We start from the raw sequence: 17488 nt of genomic DNA, 5'->3' as shown, positions 1-17488 counted from the left end.
GAATGGAAATGTGTCCAACTCAAAGGAGGCATTGGGTGGATAGCACCAGCAGTTAGGAGAGCTGGCTGTATTTAATATTTTCATTAATGATCTGGAAGATGGAGGGAGCCACACACTAATGAAACCGTGAAGCAACTAAATTGCACTCGATCTTAGCCAAAAGGCCAAGAAGCGATGAAGCAACTAAATTGGAAGTTGTTGCAAGTGCTGGTGAAGACAGAAAAATAATACAAGTCCAATTAAAGAGGTTAGAAATGTAAGCAAAAATATAACCAACTTAAATTCAGTTTGATACTGTATAAACATATTCATCAGGGAAAAATAACATCCGACTCCTATCTTTGCTAAATAAAAAAGCTGTTAAAAACGTATCCAAATTCAGGTATTCCCCATGTTGAATTTCATAAGTAGCATCAAACACCTAGTTTTACTGACTGTTCTGTTTCTTTTTGGGCATCTTAATGTTATAACCCAAGAGACTACAACTCCACTTCTTGTAACTGGTGATTTATTTGGAGCCTTTATAAAATCTTCAGTGACAAATCTTATCCTGATGGTTAAGTCTGAATGACAAGGCTGTATAAATATTATAGAGAAAAACAAACACTCATTCCTGGACATCAATATGTACATAAAAAGAAAGAGAGTGTAAGAATTACACAATACACAGACAGCTTCAGAAAACTCCAAGATAAAAATGCATATGTGCAAACTGAAAAAAAATTGTTCACATGAGTCCACATTGCAAATAAAACACAATTTTTCTTTTATATATGTATTGTGTATGTGGTGTATGTATACAAAGGAATCACTTCAGGGGTCATATGAAAACAAGGCCCCTCAAGCTATGTTTAATATTGTATGTGATACACGCACATACACATATGCATACCACTCCAACACAATAAGAAAAGTTTGAGGGGACTGTTCAGAAGCAGTATTTTGTGTGCAGTGAGGAGCACTCTTCCTCCTTAATGTAGAACAAAACTATTCTTACCCCACATAGGACACAGTATGAATGCCCACACATAGAAATGTGTTTTACAATCACCAGAGGGTAAAAGACCCATTCTGAAACATTCTTTTGAGTGTCAAGAGAGCTTAAGATACCACTGACTAAGAACACAACCTGGAACAATTGATGGCTTACAAGAGAGAAACATGGAAGTTTGGTTTGCTAACCCTGAGAGCCCCTAATACAAATTCCTCATATATGAAGACAAGTAGTCCCTAAGTGCACAGAACTGAAGCTTAAACTCTAGAGCTCCTGGATTCCTGTGTAGCTCCCTTTATAAGGAGCTCATTTGCATCCCTTTAGTGAGATCTCATTCAGCCCTGGGAATACTGCAGACTATTAGGACGATAGAAGCAGGACTATGGAGCCAGGCTAGAATCTGGTGACCTCAGAATTGTCTACCAATCAGCCTGACACCTTGTGATTTCAGAATTCTGTGTCACTCAAATATTGACCTTAGTCACTCAGCTCTTTGAAATATTTTGCTGATAATGCAACTGGAAACTTTGAGTCAATATTGTACAAGCCATAAACGTAATGCCCAGATGTCTGGGTTTAGATCCTGGCTCTGCCCCTGTATGATCTCAGGCCAGTTACTTAAACTGTGTGCCTCAGTGTCCTTATCTGAAAGATGGTGACTGTAAGTTACCCATTCTTAGAGTCATTGGGACTTCTATATGGCTTTATAGAGTGCACGTCTCCACACAGCTTGTGAACAATAAAGACCTGACCTAAGGTTGTAGTGCATTTTCTAGAGTTTATGTTTTTCAAAATCACCATTACTTTAGGAAACTGTTTCTATATTAGCTGTTTTCATCCTACAAAATATTAATCTCATCACTAAATTGGGATTTGACAATACTGTAGTCTTTCCTGGAATACGGTTTTGGGAAAGTGTAAGAGAGGGAGAGAGGAGGAATTTATATTAAAGCAATACAAACAACTTCAAATTAAATCATGTATATATTTATTTGTAAAATGTTACTTGCCTACCCCATCACCAGGAACTTAGTCCTCTATATTCTCCTTCACAGCCTCCCATTTACACTTTTACTGTAATATCTAAGAAGCAAAATTGTAGATTTCTTCCTCCCTCCCTCCCTCTCTTTTTCTTTATTTTCCAGAAAAGTTTTCATTGTTTAGTATTTTAAGTTGTTTCAATGTTTATTTACTTTTGAGAGAGAGAGAGAGAGAGAGAGAGAGAGAGAGAGCACAAGTGGGGGAGGGAAGGAGAGAGAGGGAGACATAGAATCCAAAGCAGGATCCAGGCTCTGAGCTGTCAGCACAGAGCCTGACACGGGGCTCAAACTCATTAGCCATGAGATCATGACCTGAGCTAAAATTGGATGCTTAACTGACTGAGCCACCCAAGTGCCCCTCATTGCTTAGGGTTATTGAGACATACATGTCCTTCTGTCTTTCTCTAGACCTAAGGTCTCATCAAAATGTTTTCTTTCAAAAAACAGTTTGTTTCATAAAAATATCCTTGTGATATCCAGTAAACTAAAATATTTTCCTTTATGTTCCGTAAGTGTGATTATAAACTCTTCCAGGCAAAGACAGGACCATTATTTCACTTTGCTTTCCAAGTGATGAAAGTGTGAAGGATATGATATCAATAAGAAAATAGAAGCCGAAAAAGTCCAGCAACTTTCCCAGGGTCACACAAGGTTGTGACAAACCCAGATCGAGCATGCAGTGTATTTCTTTTATTCAAACCTATTTCCCTGACACATTTGGTCCTTGAAAATCAGATGCAGCCTACACACACAAAACTGATCTACTCATTTAAATCAAATCAGCTAGAAGTTCTACTAATCAATTGTCTCCAGTAAAGTAAACAAGCCAAATCAGCATCCAAACATATTAATTGATTGAATCCGTGGATTCACTGAACAGGCTTGGCAGTTTCATCTAAAGGGTCAGATGAGGAGAGTATGTGTTAATGGTTATTTACTGAAGAACACTCTTATTCACCACCCCATAGAATTATATATTTCTTTAAATCCGCTTCAGGCTCAGAAACAAATTGTTGGACGTTCACAGAAATGTTGCAAAATGAACGAATTTGTCACCAAACAAGAAACACATAATCAGACTGGCTGAATGCGCCCTAATTAGATCTCAGCCCTGGGTTGACACTGACACATGTGTTAAACTACATTTTCGGGGAGCTGAAGTCTCATTATATGGGTGGTCGGGCTATTGCTATTCTGCTATTATAATTTTTACCAGATTTTTTTGAAGTGTACTTCATGTTTCTTTTCCTTAACTTCAGCCTTAGATGGAATTATAAGTAATTCATAGAAAGATTTAACATTGAAAAACTTCGAAATGCATTGCATTGATGCAGTGTGCTTTCAATGTTTAAAAAAACAACCACCTAAGCCAGCAAAAAAAATAAGAAAACTAATGTTGGGATCCTAGCTTGGTTTCTGACTAAGCAGTTGATTTTTTTGATTATTTTTGATCTCCAAATATTTAAAGCTAATTCTCAATGTTTAGTTAGATATCATGAATTTCTCTGGAGTCCTCAGGGACAGTGGAGCCTTGTTGGGTACAAAGAGAATAGATATTCCAAGTCTCCAAATGGCATCCACACATGTAAGACAAACTCCAGTCCTCTTAGGACAAGAGGCTGTCAATACCAAGGGACAACTGAATAATTCTGCAGGATCAGGGGATCTAGAATCCACACGTGACAAAGTGAGATGGAAGACAAGGGTCAGAGCACTCTGCAGAAAACTGGAGAACAAGGAACCTGGGAGAAGAAAGGAGGAATGAATGAGCATGAAGTATCAAGCCCTGGATCAGTGCCCTTTGAGATCTAAGTTTGTGTTGAACTCCAACTGGCTGAGGGTGCACATCTGTGGAATCCTGCCTCCTAGGATAAATAGTTGGTTGGTCAGGACTCACACACTGGCAGGGATGGATGGTTTGTTGGATGGTGCTCATTCCTCCCTTACTCTGTTTTCAGTAAAGGAGTAACAGGGTCTCAGATTCACCTCACTGCTCTAAAAGTTGGGTTAGCCCAATGCTGTTATCTCATATTAACCATGAGATGTAATTATTACAGCAAGTTTGCCTTTTAAGTAAACCCAAAGTTTCATTTATTTGTCAATTTAAAGACCAAAGGTGGTTGGGTGCACATACTCAAAGGTGCAAGCTGTGCGTATTTGTATAGTTTTTCAATGAAGTTGAGTCAATTAATAGAGGTTATTGAGGGATATGTTTAGAGTGAGGAAGAACAAATGGTGCCAGAAGACCTAGATCAACATTAGAGAAAATAACAAAGAAATTTGAGAGGAAAAAAATGTTAAAAAGACATATATTATATTTGAAAGCAAAATTTCATTCCCTATTAGTCAATATTGTGAATTACATATTATACGATTGTACTCCATGGATGTGCATCACCTTTCAAAAGATACACATTTGTCCTCCAGGTATATTGCCTCACACATATTATATTGACTTTTTTTCCTCTGCAAGTCAGAAAAGGGGAGGTGATGCTGTAAAATAGGTCATAAAATCCAGATTATGGCTTGCAGTGTAAAGTCCTGAGTCACCTTCAAATAGAATATCCTGAATTCTACATCCACCTAAGAAATGGCTTCATAGTATTAATTAAGAGATTCCTAAATTTCATAGATCAATTACTACTTCACAGAGAGAGAAAAGCAATAGCTACCTGGGATTGATACTGCAAGCCTCTTCAACCCACCAGGCTTACAGGTTACAAACAGCTATCTGAACAGAGTAAACTACCTTCTAAATGAATGTGGCACTTTGTTAAATGAATAAATGAGCAAAGGAAAAAACTACAGTTTTATTCTATGTCATATTAAGAATCCTGCCGCAAATTACTCAGTTTATGTAAGGATTGAGCTAATAATAATGAACACAGTGGGGCTATACGTCTCCCATTCCATCAGAGTCACTTCAAAGAGGCAGAAAAATATTTACACTACCGTTCTGTTTGGTTGAGAGCAGAGGACCCCTTTAAAAAGGCTGTTCACCCCTGAGGAATGTGATTTCCATTTGTAAGACCATTGTTCATCTTATTTGGTTAACTACCTCTTTGGAAGAGTGATATTAAATAGAGAGCTTTCAGCAAGCATAGCAAGCAGGGAAGATTCTAAGATGGTCCAGCTCACACACCTTGCTAACTTCTGCAGGTGCTTGTGCAAAATAACTAAGCATGAATTGTCTTATATTTTCAAATCTTAAAATCTTACCAGACACAAATATGTATCGCTAAAGGTCTCTTAAGTATTGTAGTACACATTTTCTCCTGATATAAATTGATATCCCCTCTTATTTTTTGGTTCTTGAAGTGAAGCTTAGGTAATTGCTACTTGAAAACTGGCAATCGACCAAAACATTCATTTCAACTACTACCTATCCTGGGTTGACTGATTTGCCAGCACTGTGCAAGGTTCAACTCTGTATCTTTGGGCAAGTATCCTACATTCCTCTCAGAGTCCCCAGGTCCTCATTTATAAAATAAAATTTTCCCTTCAGTGACTTTCAAACTCTGCTCCTTGGAGTTCTGGGGATTCTCTAGAGAAATGGGTGAACAAGATAAACAGAATAGGTTAGTATGGACAGTCTATCTAGCTCTAATCTGTTCTAATTGTAGGCTTCTCTGTTCAGACCAAAGAGCTGCAGTTTTAAAATACTGAGAAACCACTCAAATGATCTTTAAAGTTCCTCCAAGAAGGCTTTATTGGATTCTAAGAACAGAGGATTTGTGCAACATGATCTCTGCTGTAAGAAAGTTCTCAGATGCAGTTGATTAAAACAGCAACAACAAAAATAAATACAAGAGATAGCAAAATATCCCAAATCTTTTAAGAACAAGAGCTCTAGGAGGTCAAATGACAAAAGTCCTAGGAGCTCAGAGACAGAGTAAGGAGGGAAGACTTCAACAAGAGTGGAAAGGAAGGGCTAGCCCAGGAAAGGAGGAATGAGACTGTGTGGATAGGCACATGCAAGTCAGGAAAGAAAATGGAAAACGTCAGAAGAGGAATGGAAATGGCCTATATGGAGGCCACCTAGCCTACCCAGAAATATAAGTGGGAAGAAATGTTGCCCAGAAATTCCCAGCCAAACACTAGTGGGCTTAAAAAATAAGACTCCTCAGGCTCTTGAGAAGAATCTTGAGGAAATTAGTCTGGCTTGAGTTTATTAGACAGGGCAACGACTAGATGGAAGAAATTCATCTGGGAGAACATGTGGCAATCTGGCTCAAGTTTGGTGTGTGAAATGAAGAGGAAGTAGCAAACCATTGTTTCACTGAGACAGCATCATTTTTACTGAAACTTGTGGTATTATTATCTAAGCTTCTCTGACTTCTCATTTACTATTGAGAAAATCTTTTTTTACTCTCCTATTCAAAATGATAGAGTACATATTATGGATTGTAACAATACAACATGAGCTCTTATGAATCTGGTGACCAGTGGGTAACAAATCTAGTTTAAGACCCAATATTTCCATCATGCCCTCATTTTCATTTTTTTTCTGTCATAGGCAAATCATATATTAGTATATTTCCATTTCCTGATATGTAAATAAATTATAAAGTCTGACCCACATGAGTGGATTAGGTGAGCAATGTAAGGGAAAATTGTTTATAAAATGTGTGGCTAATACACTGCTCACCTTAAATGATAAACATGATGTAGGTAGGTAGTAATAATTACCTAGAAAATTACTAGGGAAAATGAAATTTAGCTTGTTTCTTGTTTGGTTTTGGTTTTGTTTTGTTTTACCTTATATCAAAGAACAGGGTGTCAAACTTGCAAAGTAGAAGTGTTCAATACAGGATCTGGTGGTGGTGGTTTGGTCCTAGGGAAAGTCATCTGTAATAGTTTAAAATTTTTAAATGTGCTCATCTATGAATTACTTTAAGTGTTGGCAACACTGCTCTAAGATAAATAAGAGAGCATTGTCAGATGAAGGAGCTTGGTTTTGTAGAGGTGAAGCAATTTGTTAAAGGTGGAAGTTAATTAGTAATGAGTAAAAGTTTAAACCAGTGGTCTTATCTGGTGTCTGAAAGTGAAGATAATGGGAGAAATGTTATAACAATGTTAGTAATACTATGTAATAATACAGGCAACATTAAATGAGTGATTACTAAGTATTAGGGAATGTTAAATTTCACATTGACATAGATTACTCTTATTTTCTTCATGATAGATTGGAAGAATCAAATGTTTAAATAGGTCTAGTAGTTTGCTCAATTTTAGCCCCAACTGGTAGAACCAGGTTTTTGCCCTAAGGTTTTCTGACTCCAGAATCTGCATTCTTAATCACTTGGAAAGGTACAAAGCTCTGCCCAAAATGCACTGTTAGAAAGGGATTGCACAGATGTGGTCTGATTCACATCTCAGGAGAATGGACCTTTGTGTGTGTGTGTGTGTGTGTGTGTGTGTGTGTGTGTGTGCGCGCGCGCACGTACACACACACACACACACACACACACATGCATGCACACACATGTGTGATGAATGGAGGAGCAAGTTACTTCTGCATACTCTTGACACAGCCATACAGATAGGATAATTAGAGGATACAGCAGATTTCAGTGCTTGGGACTGAGAGTTGATAAGAAAAGTCATTCTTTTTTTCAAAACTCCTCTAGTCCTAGAGGGAAATGTAAGGGCAGAAAGGGAAACCAGACAGAATCCAAGCATACCACAGAGTGAAGGTTTAGACAATACATAAACTCAAATCCATAGTCCAGGTTATAGGGAGATAGGAGAGAGGTCAGCTTGAAATGCTGTGAGCTCAGAGGCCCCCATGGTTCTCTTAACACCAGGACTTCTGACACAAAGCCTGCAGTGACAACATTCTGAGACTGACTGGTCTACTGGTCCTATTTATTCCCATGGTTACAACTTGAATAGCTGTGTTATATGACCCCACCTGTTGGTCATTGTTCAGTGTTCTAGTGGTCAACAGCCAACTGGACTTGGGTTAATCTTTATAATAGTGAAAGGTCAGCATAAGGACAGACAATACATACTTGGGACTATTGGTACCCAGGAGACCAATATTCGTTTCTTTAAGATTACATGCACTTTACACAAACAGAATTCTTCTGCATCTGCTTTGCCCAGCAACTCAGCTGAGATCCTCAAGGAATCCACTTCTAGGCTTTATCTGCCTCATACCTTGAGTCAGTCCTAATGAGGCAGGATATTAACCCAGTGTCAGATCTGTGCTTTACTTCCCCTACCCCCTAGCCCTACTGTAAATTAGACAAAAGTTACCCATTTAGATCTAGGACAGAGACTCCAGGGAAATGTGGATCCCCCTCTTCTTTTTCCCTTTCCAAGTTTTTAACACTAACAATGGCCTTGACTCTATCTGTCCTTCCCTGTCCTCAACATATACCTTTCCTCTTGGCTCATTTGCCTAAAATTGAACGTTTGTTATCTTGGAATTCCAGTTATTTTGTCAGGTTTCTAGCACTATGTTATTATAAGAATTGTTTTATGAAATAAAATTTTGAGTTAGGTGTCCAACTTAACTCTTCTTGGACCTCTTTCCTCCTGTGAATGAAGAATAGGTTCTGTCCACCAGTTTCAGGATAGAATCTACCTCCCAAGGAGGGAGGTCCTAATGATTACTGCTCTTCTCCCTGACTCACAGTACTGAATACCATCTACCTTATTTGAGCCCCAACCCTGACTCTGATGCTTATTGATTCTTGACAAGCTCTTGCAAGAGTCAGTTCTTGCAATAGCTCCAGTAATGCTTATACTTTCCTCCAATGACTGTGACTGAGGTTAAAACAAGGAGAAGGAGAAGGAGAAGGAGAAGGAGAAGGAGAAGGAGAAGGAGAAGGAGAAGGAGAAGGAGAAGGAGAAGGAGAAGGAGAAGGAGAAGGAGAGGAGGAGGAGAAGGAGAAGGAGAAGGAGAAGGAGAAGGAGAAGGAGAAGGAGAAGGAGAAGGAGAAGGAGAAGGAGAAGGAAGGAAGGAAAAGAGAAAAGGAAGGAAGGAAGGAAGGAAGGAAGGAAGGAAGGAAGGAAGGAAGGAAGGACGGAAGGAAGGAAAAGAGAAAGAAAGAAAGAAAGAAAGAAAGAAAGAAAGAAAGAAAGAAAGAAAGAAAGAAAGAAAGAAAGAAAGGAGCGAGCTCTGGTGACTGAGACAAATAGTAAGTTGTGTTCTATTGAACATACTGTTGAGAGGGTCTCACACAGTTAACAATTTGTGCCTGTCTTTGGAGAGCATATAGTCTAATTGAGAGGAAGAGTTAAATCTCAAATGATAGAACACCTTAACTTGTCAGAGTCCAAATCATACTGTAAGTGTGTGAAACGGGAAATACATGAAGGGTTGGTAGAAACTGTCTTAGTGGTGATGACTCCATTCTTGAAAGCCAGTTAAATGTTACACCAATAAGGATGATACTGTTTTATAGATGAAGAAACACAGTTCCTTGTTTTCTCAAGATCACACAGCCAATGTGACTTGAGAATCATGAAGTTTTGCATTTACTGTAAGTCTATGCCCAACCTAGTCACCCCATGTTCCTGTGGAGAAAAAATAAAACGGACCAAAACCTCAGTGCTAGAACTTAGAGAAGGATGCAATATGAATTGTTTGAAAGTGTGACCAAAAGGAATATGGTTTGAACCCATATGGCTTTGTCAATGTTAATCAATCATTTGTGCCAGTCAATTCTCATTCAAATGGAAGAAACCAGCATGTGATTTATTGAGCAGTCTGTCATTTCTACTAATTCCACCAGGACTCTAATGGTGAGTACTACCTGGATACTATAGTAAGAATCCAGAAGCTCATAGGCACCAGTTCTGGGCAATGTGTGGCCCTGGGAGACTGGGAAAGAAAGCCAGACCCGTCTGGTGCAGAACCTGTTTGTCTCTACACTGACCACTTTCTCTTCTGCAAATGGCTTTTTTCCTTTTCTCCAGCTGTTATCTGATTTTCAGCTTGCAGTTTCTCTAATGAGGTATTTGGTACTTAATCTTTCAGAACAATGAATGAGTTCATCTCTCTGTAAAGGTGGTTCCTGTCCTGGGAGCACTGTGGTGGCTTGTCAGGATGCCAGGCTATTGTTTGTCAGGATTCTATGAGGCTGGCTTCCATGAATGTGTCTGACATTGAGATTACATTGCCTCACAGAGATGGGGCATCCTGGGAATGGCAAGGCTGTGAAGACACGCACTTCTCCTCAATGAATATAATGGCTTAGAATCACGTGTTAAATTCTCAAGAGGAGTGAAACGGCATGGCATAGACCATTCTACAAATTAGACATGTCAGTAAGATAAAATAATTTTTTTCAAGTTCTTAAAATCCCTACCTGTGTGTATATGCACATTACTCTAAAGCTGCGTAGTATAGACACTAGCCACGGTGGCTATTTAAATATAAATAAAATAAAAATTAAATAAAATTATAAAGTTAGTTCCTCAGTTGAACCAGGCACATTTCATGTCTACATTAATAACCACGTGTAACTAATTTCTTACTAGTGATGGACACCACAATTGTAGAACAGTTCCATTGTTCTACCAACTTGTCCTAGACAGCATTTTCTAGAAGAATAAACAAATGAATTTAGCATCCTTAATGATTGCTCTAGTAATTACTTCAAGCACATACCAATGTAAAAAAAAGCAGTTGGCACATGTTCTGTCTAAACAAGGGAAAGAAATCTAGGATTATTCACCAAACATAGATCACTTAAAAAACATGCATTTGCCTATATAGCACTAGAGAATAAATAATTAATACAATTCCCCAGACTAAATAAACCACTGCATACAACAGGGATAAGGGCTGCCTATTCCTCAGCTCCATTCACAGAGCAAGACTCAGTATATTCTGTCAGGTAGTGTGTCTCATAGTATGATCCCAAGTTCACCTGCATCACAATAACCTGACCAGAGAATCTGCATTTAATAAGCTCTCCAAGGTAATCTTTCTTACATTATAATTTGAGAATTCTGCCGTAGAGTCTGAGAGAAATAACCTCTTGGTCTCTCTTACTCACTTTTCAAAAGAAGACTGAGTCAGACTTTCTGGATTTGATTCTTAACTCAGCCAACTGTATTTCCTTGGGCAAGTTGCTTTCCCAGAAATTTTCCAGTGAAACTCTCCTCTAGTATCATTGGGCGGGTTTGGCTGTGTCGTATGCCCTTGAGTGAACTCAAAGCAGATAGGCAGAATAAATGGACATGATTGCTTAGACTAATTAGCTTTCATCCCAGGACGGGAGAAAGTGCCAGGCAGTACATGGTGATTCAATATGAAACAAGGTTCAAGATCTTTACCAAGGAAAAAGAAGGGTAGAATGGCTCTTGGGAGGTAACCACAGTGCCTGGCACAGAATCTTTTTCTCTGATGCTCACATATGCCTTATTATTGCTACTCTTAGGTGATAGATGCACACAGCAAACTATAGAAATGTTTAAAATACTTTCTCAAGTCTGCCTAGCTTTTTGGTTGGAGATTTATAATTAGAGGCACTGTTAAGGGTGCCTTTTTGCTACAGTTACACACAGATGACTTCCACTGGCTTTCTTTTCCCCTTCTGTCATCTTTTATTTTTTATATGTCCTTTCTCTGTTCCTTTCATATTTTATATCAGGACATCTCCTCTGCACGTGCTCCAACCACCCCCACCCCAGCCCTGCATACCTCCTTGCTACCAGTCTCAAAAATATACCATAAATTCCCTTTCTCCTTCTCCTTTAGTAAAAAATATTGTGGGATTTTGAATTTATCAACTTGATCTCAGTCATTAGCCATATAAAAAGATAATCCTACATTCCATTTAGGAATGTGCGCATGTATTATATATTCATTTTCTACCAACAAGATAAAATGGACAAGAGACCCAAGTCTTTCTTTTTACTCAGGCTGAGAGGCGATATTGTAAACAGGAGGAAATCTGACATCTCTTTATCATCAGTGGAGAAACCAGACTGCAGACTTTTGAAGATGTGGTAGGAGCACCAAACATAAAAACACATTTTCGAAGAAGGAAAGGAAGCCAATACTCTAAGAGTTAGAAACCTCCAGTCTGTTACAGTTTTTGCAACTGTCTGGCTGCATTTCAAAACCTCATATTTATGACCTTGTGTTCAACTTCCCAGCTGTCCCAGGTGATGGCCTAAAAGGAAGGCCATAGTTTCAGGTGGGGAATAAGAGCAGTTGGGGATGGTCACTTAAAGGATGGGGTCCTGTTATCATCACCATACATTTGATTCATTAATTATTAAGGAATGAAGGTAAGGAAATTAAGGGAATATAATGAGCCTTTTCAAATAGTCTGTGCCTTTCCAAAGTGTCCATGAGATAGCAACTGTTTGGGTGCAAAGTGCCCATGAGAAAGCACCTGTTTCAGTTACACTCTTTATGGCAAGGATGTTTTGGTGTTTCTATATGTTTGTTTTTGTTTGTTTCAAATTATTTATAGGAGAAAATTTTATCTTTAATCACTTAATTCTGGTAATAGAGGTCATATTTATCCTCAAAGCAGAAGTAACACTTGACTGAGTGTATAGAATTTTAGGTAGTCTACAATAAGAATGACAACTATGCCATTTGAGGCAGGTTATCTGTAATTTCTTAGCTTTTATTTCTCTAATTGTAAGGTAGAGACAATATCAAAGCTCGTTGTATATCCAAGCTCACTCCCAACAACAGGGAAGATTAACTGAGATAATTAGAGCTTTGTATAATGAGATGGAAATTATAGTTTGGATCTCCATGTGGGTCAACTGATATAAAAACTTGCAAACAGCACTGTAGCAACTGGCAATGAATGTCTTCAGATCAAGACATTCATAAATAAGACAAATCTCCAAATTTAGTCTTATATTCTGTTCAGGCATCTCATACATGTTCATTGTTACCTGCAATATAATTGGTAGTATGACTACTCTGCAGAATCACCATCCTGCCAGGGGGAAATGAGTTAAAATGCAAGTGCTCCTCTCTGTACAAAAAGCTGCTTATGGGAAAATGTAAAGACACTGGCATCTTCCTTGAAACCATGGAAAAATGACAGTGGAGCTAGATATGAAGACTTGAAAACAGGCTAAGGGATATAAAAAGGAGTGGCCAATTCAGGTAACCAAATCGGCATTATAGGAAAATATGAGACATAGATTAGCCCTGAAAGACTGAAGTGAATCTAGCAGAAAGAAAGGTGTAGTCTATGTGAGGAGAATGGCCAAAGGACAGAAGAATGACATGAACCAAAGCCATAGGAATACAAGGTACAACAAGAAAGCAAATTTGTAGATGTAGATATTTATGTTTGATTATAGCAGAGTAATCTCACAAATGCATTATGGGGCCCAAATTTTATCCACTGAAATGACCCTGAATGCAAAAATTTGGACTTTTTTCTAGAAGTTGTTAGAGATGTTTGAGATTTGCTCAGTAAAATTATACCTTTGCCTTTATATTATTCTGATGAGGTATTTTGATAATAAATTGAAGAGGTACTATGAAAAATAATGAACTCATTAATCTTCTTTAGTTATTACAACAATTTTGAAAATGGAGACAGTGGAAAAGGAACAATGACCTACCTTCCCCTAACATATATTACTACCATATTGAAATATCTTGTGGACTCTATAGAACAAGAGTTAGCAAACTACATGCCCATGGGCCACATGCAGCCTGCTTCATTTTTTTGTAAATAAAGTTTTACTGAAACACAGTCATGTCTTTTGATTTACATATTTTCCAAGGCTAGTTTTGTGCTATAACAGCAGAATTGAGTCAAGAATTGAGACAGGACATGTGACCTGCAAAGCCTAAAATACTTACTATCTAATGTAGATGTTAGGACATACCACTACTATCAAGAAAGACAATTAGTCAACTAATCATGAATTAATCAATTTTAAGATAGATAAAAGTAGAAGGGGACTTGGTAGGGTATGATTGCTCTTCCTTTTATTTTAAATCTCTTTTTTATTAAAGTCCCTACTCTTACCTAGCATCTCATCCCTTATATCAGAAAGGAGTAAAAATAGCACAGGTAGAGAATAGAAGACAGTCCTGATGATGACTTGCTCAAATAATAAAATGTTTGGACACAATCTGAGTGTGAATTATCTTACACTGATAAAATTTACCGTGCCAAATAATGCAGACTTTATTATACATTTCTAAATCTGGTTACATTTCTATGAATTTTAAATGTCTTCAGTAATTTAATTTTTCTCCTGACATCTACCAATGCAACTCAGCTGATAATTTTATGTTCCATATGTGGATAAGGTTCTATATCTTGGGGTGAAGCAATCTTTCAAAATGAGTCTCCAGCCAACCACTTCTTGTTTGGCTCTCAGAAGTCTTAGGCTCTCTAGGGGGTAAATGAATATGTAATTGTATAATTAGGCTATTGCTGCTCCTGTTTCTCCCACAATATTGTCTGGCTGTGCCACAGGACAAGGTCACGGAACAACATTAGACTAAAAATGGAAATAGGCTGATTGGAGAATCTGACAAGAATGACCGACCTGCTGTGGACTGTTTTGTGTGGGCATGAGGCCTCATGAGATCACCTCCTAAATTAAATTCCCCTGTAGTTGCACTCAACCATTTCCTCATGCATTTTATCCTCCTCTTCCTCAGTTTTAGGCAGAATAGGAAGCCACCTGGGTAATTTGATTTGAAAGATAAAAGAAAGCTGTCTAGCCCAGAAGAAAATGCATCTCATAGTTTGCTCCAGAAATAAATCTCCAACACTAGTGCATTGTCCCATTGCACTAAGGAGCCAGTGCAGGAGTGGGAACTTACAGAATTCAGTGATAGTTGGCCAGGTTCTGAATGCCCCATTATCCACAATCTTCCCCTAAATCTTTTTCCTGAGTCATAGTGTCCCCCTCTTTCCTGAGCCATAGTGTCCCCTAATATAAAACTGAAATATGTATAATTATGATACTGAAGAATGTTTTAAGGATTTAAGTGCATGCTGTATGTGAATGGTTCATTATAAATTATGAAATTATAATTAAGGAGTTGTTTCTCTAAGTGTTCCATTTCAAATCCCAGCTGCCTCATGGAAGCAGGCATTGTTCTCATGCTGGCGGTATAATTTTATTCGATCATTTTTCTCTTGACAGTTAAGGGCAGGCCAGTGAGCAGTGGTCCTCAAAAGGTAGAAAAGGGAGTAAAGAGACAGAATGGTAGGGAGAGGGAAGATTTGCATATGGGAATTTTTTTTAAAGTGATATCTATGTATTTTGAGGTAGAGCATAAAGAGAGGGTTAGGTAGCAGGAACAGAATAGAGTCATAGAATGGTGAGCCCACAGCCACTGTATACAAACTTTATCTAGTTCAAAATTTTACCAAAGGGAAGTCCTAATTCTAACTACTACTTTTGTTGTACCCAAGCAAAGGAGGTTGAATCTAATTTTTCACAAATTTTTAACCAAATGGGAAGATTTCATTAAAAAATTAATTTCTTAGGGAATGAATGAGCCCCAGGAATACAACTCTGCCCTTGCATGAATCAAAAAGAAAAAAGAATAGAAGGGCAGACTTGCCAAATGCTTATAAATCAAATGTGCCCCCAAATAAGCTGCATCCCGGATAAAGACATGCAAATAGCCCAGGAAAGAGGCGTGCAAATCATCCTGCATGTAAATCACAGTAAGTGGGTGCTAATAAATTTTAGCTTGACTGAAATGGCAAAATTTCAGAGGAATTAGTAGAAGGTGGGAATATTTAGAAAGCAGATGGAATACCGTTAATCATTTGATGAAGTGCAACTGGACCCTATAAATTATTTTAACACATTTTCTGCCATTTCCAGCATTTTCCGGGAATCATTCCCAAGCTAGGTCCATTTTCTAGGCCTAAATTAAACTTTTTTTACATGAATTCCCTCTATATTAGAAAATTTTTCACTCTTTCTATGGAGTCTCCAGGTTGGGATGAAGTCAGCTGTCCCGCAGGTGCCTGTATAGAGAATTGCCTGCTTGTTTTTTTCTAATCTTACTGATTCTCAAGGCTGCCATTCCCAGCATGGAAAACATTCCATCCCTCCAAACCTCCCTCATCTTTGAATCTTCTCTCCTCCTTCCTTAGCTACACGTGGATTTATTATTTAATTGAATGATTATATGATGTAACTCTGGGACATATTTAAGGATACTGTAAAAGAGAAAACTGTCATTTGGTTAGGTCTTGTTTTCATTCACTTTAGTCTCATTTAAGTTCCTGGTGCCTATCTAAATGGCTGTTGATATCTTCATTCTCTTAAGATCCTGGGGAATAATAATATATGACATGCTCATTGGTATTTGACATGAAGCACTGTGGAAAAGAGAGCATATTCCAAAAGGTTTTAATGGTGATTGATTTATATTAGCTTTGAGTCACACTTGAGTTTGTTTTTTAAACTTGCTGCTCATAGTTGGAACACATTTCTGGTAGTTGAATGGTTACCTGAGGGAAAAGGTGGCTTTGCAACCATCTTTGATCACCAGAGCCATCCACTAAATACTACAAATGAGTTTTATTGGCTCAGGCCCAGACAGACTGAACTGCTTAATCTGCTATTAAACTGAAGCTGGAAGCAGTGATTTGAAAAATAGAGAACTTGCTTTGTCAAATGTTTTTTTTAAAAATTTGAGGCAGATATACATACAATCACGCCCTCCTCACGGGAATGTACAGGGACCATCCTATCCCCACAAAGGACAATGATTTTGTAAATGCTTATCTGCTTTGCAATTTACATACCTCCTACTACCCAGGTATATGCAACTCACTTTACTCTTATGGAGGAGAAAAGCATCTGAGATGTGTTTTACTCCTACTGTGGAAAAGTCTCTATTTGGAGACAGTCAAGTAGATTAGGCAAGCTTGATGTGGAATCATCTTTGTAGCAAAACATCTTTGTGGAATCATCAACGAAGTCCTGTGTGGACCTATAAAAATACATTGAATATAGCAGTGAAGTCTGTTCCCTCCAGCAACTGAGGCAAAGAGTTCCAGTACAAACTGTTTCCAGTTCCTGTGACCAAACTCTACCCTTTTTCAAACAGTACACACTTAGATGAATAATGGTTCTTCCAATGCTCTGGAGTCATACACATACATGTGTACACATGCAATCAAATCCCATCCCATGTGTTAAATGCCTATGCCTCTACATCCAAGGGTGTAGAAGAAAAAATAATAACATCTGGAAAATTTCTAGGCTTTGTCTAGGTCTGGAGGGATGCTTTTGAGTAGATAAAAAGAGAAAACAAAGACTCTCATGCAGGATGGAGCACTTGAGCAAAATGCTACGGCAAGAAAATACATAGTAAAGAGAATAATGAAATGAAATAACTGTGTGAGCAACTGGGCAATGGCAATGGTATTTGAAGAGATAGGGAGGAATCTACTATACAGGCTCAAAAGGGCCATTTCCTCCTAAGTAATTGGAAGCCATAGTCCTTTTGGGTAGAGTC

The 17488-nt window shown here is 38.1% G+C and overlaps 1 long non-coding RNA gene across 2 annotated transcripts in view; it reads left to right on the top strand.

Annotated features, from left to right (window-relative positions):
• The window catches only part of LOC109493426, a 530781-nt gene that overhangs the window by 334363 nt on the left and 178930 nt on the right, over window positions 1-17488 (top strand). The window lies entirely within an intron of this gene.

This window comes from Felis catus, chromosome D3 (assembly GCF_018350175.1).
Source record: "Felis catus isolate Fca126 chromosome D3, F.catus_Fca126_mat1.0, whole genome shotgun sequence".
NCBI lineage: Eukaryota > Metazoa > Chordata > Mammalia > Carnivora > Felidae > Felis > Felis catus.
Note: the sequence above shows the minus strand (reverse complement) of the source record. Positions and strands in the feature narration are given on the sequence as shown.